The following is a 4,841-nucleotide window of genomic DNA, read 5'->3' on the forward strand; positions in this document are numbered from 1 at the left end:
AGACGTTTGGAAATGCTATGATCTAGCTATGCTGCGCTAGAAACACTTTAACACAGTTGCGTTGAACAGCAGAGCACTGGGCACATAGTAGGTGCTGAAACGAGTGGAATTCACTGAATCATGCTGAAGTAAGGGCTCACTGTTATTGACGATAGAACAAAGGAAAACACAGAACCCGTTTAAGACACGAGACATGTTCGTATCGGGATGAGCAATGAGTTCTCACCTGTACCAAATGCACAAAGCAGGTTTTTGGAGACAAAAACAAAAGGTTATTTTGAAGGCGACTGATTTTGTTTAATTTTAACATGGCTATGTTGTGCCAAGTGATTAGCATTTTCTCGTTAGCTTAGCAACCGTGATGTGGCTAAAATATTTGGCAAAATGCTGATTTTCGAAGTCAGATGTTGTGCCAACCTTGCTAAATGATCTACATGTAATTCTTAAACCACCCAACCACTTCACGATTGTTTAAATGGGCCATAATAGCTTTTCATCAAAAGAACGATCTTTTTCTTGGTGGGAAGAAAGATATTTAAAGTGCTGAAGATAATGCTGAACATTAGGAAAAAAGGAACACGTTTGAAATGTAGAGATATTGGATATTAAAGAAAACTCACTCCCTGGGGGGATGTGCCAGCACTGTGCTCACAAGCCGTAGAGCAACAGAAAGTTCTGGGGCGATGCCCTCCAGGACCACGCTCCTCGGGGGTCTGCGCCGCTCGCCTGAAATTCATTTTTATTTTGACTTTGCCTTTTCATGTCAATTAGAGACTCTTTGTTAAAATGATTATGTAATTTTGGCAGAACTATGTTATTGCAGACTGGAGGATAAAGAGCCTCTTAAATGTGACTAATGTACTCACGAATTCCCGCCCAGAGCATACTTTCTCACCGGAGGCTTCCGCAGGCATCATTCTAAAGAGCAGCAGAGAGATGCAAATGCCCGAGATACAGCGAGGCTTATGGCTGGGATGGGGGGAAACTCCTTGTTCGAACAGCCGGGCGGCAGAGGTCGTGGGGAGCTAAAGCGTCCTTCGCTTTGGAGCTCATCCCCACACTCGGTTCCTGTCTTGTGATAAGGTGACACTGAATGGGGCTGGCATCCTTCAAGGGTACTGTTCCAGAAAATATCTGCAAATAATTTGATGTGCTGTCAGCTAGCGGGCTGCAACGCGTTCTTATAATTCAACATACTAATGTGGTTCTTCATGCCGTAAGCTATAAATAAGTTGGATATGCAAAAGTTTCTATAATGTTTATTTAATAACAATATTCCAAAAAATAAATCTTGATTCTTCCCTCGTGTTCCAATAGAAATCTTCCACTGTGACGGTTGTCTGTGACCTCAGGCTATTTCTTCCTTCCTTTGTCTCATTCGATATCACTGGAGAAACATGCTCCTTTTTCTTCGCAGCCTTTGGAAGTAGCTCTCTGGTGCTCTTGCCTACATGTTCCCATCCTAGTCTCTGATCGTTAAATAACTGAACTCAATTCAAGTTGAATAATGCCAGCGGGAGCCGCATCTGTGGGCACATGGCTAAGCTCCCCAAAGGCAGGACCTGCCTCATCCCCAGGGATATCTTGGGGACAACATGGAGCCCCAAGCTTTCCTCCTGCCTCCGCCACTCCCTTTCAGCAGAGCAAATTTAGCAATAGCCAGCGGGAGCCGCATCTTGGGCTAGAGCCACAGGAAGATGAAGCTGGTAGCTCAGGACCTGTACCCCTGACTCATACCAGACCGATCATATCACAAAATCATTGACCGTCGACTTTAAGAAAACCCATGGAGAATTATTGACCAGTTTGTGGAGGAGGCGGCCTTGAGTTGGACCTGAGCTTTCACCAGGTAGAGGCACAGAAGCCAGGTTGCAGGCAGAATTACCTGCTTGCACAAAGACAGAGAGGCAGAAAGGGGGGCTCATTAAGGCAAGACAAATTGTCGTGGTGATTTTTCTACTGATGAGTTTCTGGAATGAGGCCATTTAAACTATCGATCAGCTGAGTGTATCTGCATGGCCACAGGCGTGCCTGGCCGGAGACCTCCAGAGACTTCTTGGAGCTGGGTGTACCCAAGAGCACTGGGGCTGGTGTCAGCAGGTAATGGGATCCCAGGGAACTGAAGGGCACCTGTCCCAATGGGCATGCCTGACTGAGAGCTCGTGGCTACACACCCTTCCCCTGGGGTTGCTGTCATCGGTCTTCAAGGAGCCTGGCATCTGCTAATGAAAGGCCACTAACAGGACGATCTTGCTTACCTGACGCATGCATGCCCCAGGGCACTCCGCGTGCTCATTCAAGGTTGGAGCGGGAAATGCAAGGGGGTGGCGGAGGCAGGAGGAAAGCTTGGGGCTCCATGTTGTCCCCAAGATATCCCTGGGGATGAGGCGGGTCCTGCCTTTGGGGAGCTTAGCCATGTGCAGGGGGCAGTTGGGGAAGAGTAGGTTAGTGTCCACCCCATCGGGGCAGGAGGCATGTCGCCGTCTCTAGTTTTTTAAAAAAACAACTTTATTGAAATATAATTCACATGCCATACAATTCGCCCATTTAAAGGGTACAATTCAATGATTTTATATTTGTAGAGTTGTGTATCTACCACCACAATCAATTTTAGAACATTTTCATTACCCCCCAAAGAAACCCCATTCTCCTTACCTGTCCCTCCGCCCCTCATTCCTCCATCCTCCCGGCCCTAGGCAGCCACGAATCTATATTCCACCTTTATAGATTTGCCTATTCTGGACATTTCATATCATATAAGTGGAATCATAATAGGTGGTCTTCTGTGCTGGCTTCTTTCAATCATCATGTTTTCTAGGTTCATCCATGTGGTAGCTGGGCTCTAAGGCCCCAAGTAGCTGACACACAGTAGGTGTTACAACATATGTGTTCAGTGAAACAATCACTGGTTACAGTAGCCATGGGGCAGCCGTGACCTTGGACTTGCCATCTGAAGACTTAGGTCCTTCCCAGCCCAGCTCAGCCACATGCTGCCATATATGACCCTGGATTCTTTTCCTGTCTCCTTTTAGTTCTCATCTGTACCATCACAAAAATGGTCTCTGGTTCATGAAGAATTAACCAGAATGACTCAGAGATTATAAATGAGCTTTTTAAATCTTAATGCGGTATCTAAATTTAGGGAAATATTATGTATGAACAGAGCAGGTAAAGAATACAAAACAGTTTCAGCAGAGCAAATTTAGCAATAGCCAGAAGCTGAGTAGCACAGATAACAATTTTATAAAGACTTTTTTTTTTTTTTACCCCTTCACCTCTTCTCCTGCAATAAAATATACAGGTGAAGTAGGGGTTAAGTTGGGTTTGAAAATATTTTTGTTGCTTTTTGAGCATTCACAATTTTGGGGGAAAGAATTTGCTCATTCTAGTTATATTCTACTAAGCAGGACTATATCTACAGCTATGATTTCTTTTATATTTTAAATAAGTAGACTGGCTTTTTTCCCCCCTCAAAGTCATAATTGTATTTATTTTAAATTTATATCCTGTCTGCTTCAAAAAGGAATTTGAGGCGGCGAGGAAAATCATAAGCTATAAAATGAGCAAGCTCCATTTTATACTAATAAAATAAAAGTTAGGATCTCATCAGTGAAACAACTTCTCTTTGTGCTGTACTGTGTGCAAATATTTGGATTACTAAAGTGAATTTATGAAGCAATTACTTTTAATGCTATAAGAGGAAATTAAGTACTCATTGATTCTTGATTTATAAGCTAGAGCTAAAGATCATGAAAAAAGCAAATATAACTTAATTAAATGTCCCTTGGCTTTGCTACTATTGAGGTCTTCACTCATAAAGTTAGTAAAACAAACCATTCCTAGGACATAAATGTATATTGGTTCTTCCAGTTGGGAAGGCAAATAATTTACTGGTTAAATATATTCAGCAAAGTTAAGCCAAGTGAGAGATTTTCCCAGTGTCCTCTGGGGCTCGAAGAGATAAAAGCTTTTGTCGTAGTTTTAAGGAAACCAGTGTCCTGGGAATGATAGGCACTAACTTGCTGTAAAAGGGAGTAAGCAAAAGTGCATCTCATTTTTTTCCCCCATTAGAAAATATATTTTAATACGCTCACAAAATAGGCTATAGATTTGTGAAAGAAACAGAGCATTATAGTCAATTCGGTGGCTGTTCACTTGTGGTTATTCATTGCTGACAGCAAACGCATTAACCTGGGATAATTTAATTGAATCTTCTAGTAATGTTGCTATTTTTCTGCTTTGAAGTATAAATGATTTTTAAAAATTGGGTTCTGAAATGTAACACTTCAAGTGATGTATACAGCAAATCAGAGCCCGTGCGAGTCCCCTTTTGTGCTCCACGAGTTATCGATTAGAAAAGAAAGAATAAAGAGAGGAGAAATAAAAGAAAGAAAGAAAAAAAAACACAGCAGCAAAAGATGGAAATAAGATGCGTACTCTCCGAGGCCCCTCTGCTCCCCCGCCCTTCCTACAATCGTGGGTCCTCCATGGAGAAGGTGGGGTCAGCGTGAGGCTGCTTACCCAGTTCAGTAATGGGAGGGTTTATTCCCATAAATTGTAAATGAGCGTGGACGGTCAGGGTTTCGGAGTTTCCCAAGGAAAATAGAGGTTTGAGGAGATTCTCTTCTCCATCGCTGGGACAGACTGGGGCTCACCTTCATGCCAGGTGGGCTGGTTTGGGGAGGACAGCGGCGAGAGAATCGGCTTTGCAGATTCTAGGCAGGACCCGCTAGGGTGACAGTTACACGAAATGGATGCGCTGACTTCCGGATGATGACGTCTCTGCCAATGGGGCGGGGACTCCGGGGTGTGTTTCAGGAATGTCGGCTGGGCTGGTGGGC

The sequence above is a fragment of the Pteropus vampyrus genome, unplaced genomic scaffold, assembly GCF_000151845.1.
Source record: "Pteropus vampyrus isolate Shadow unplaced genomic scaffold, Pvam_2.0 Scaffold111, whole genome shotgun sequence".
NCBI classification, from domain to species: domain Eukaryota; kingdom Metazoa; phylum Chordata; class Mammalia; order Chiroptera; family Pteropodidae; genus Pteropus; species Pteropus vampyrus.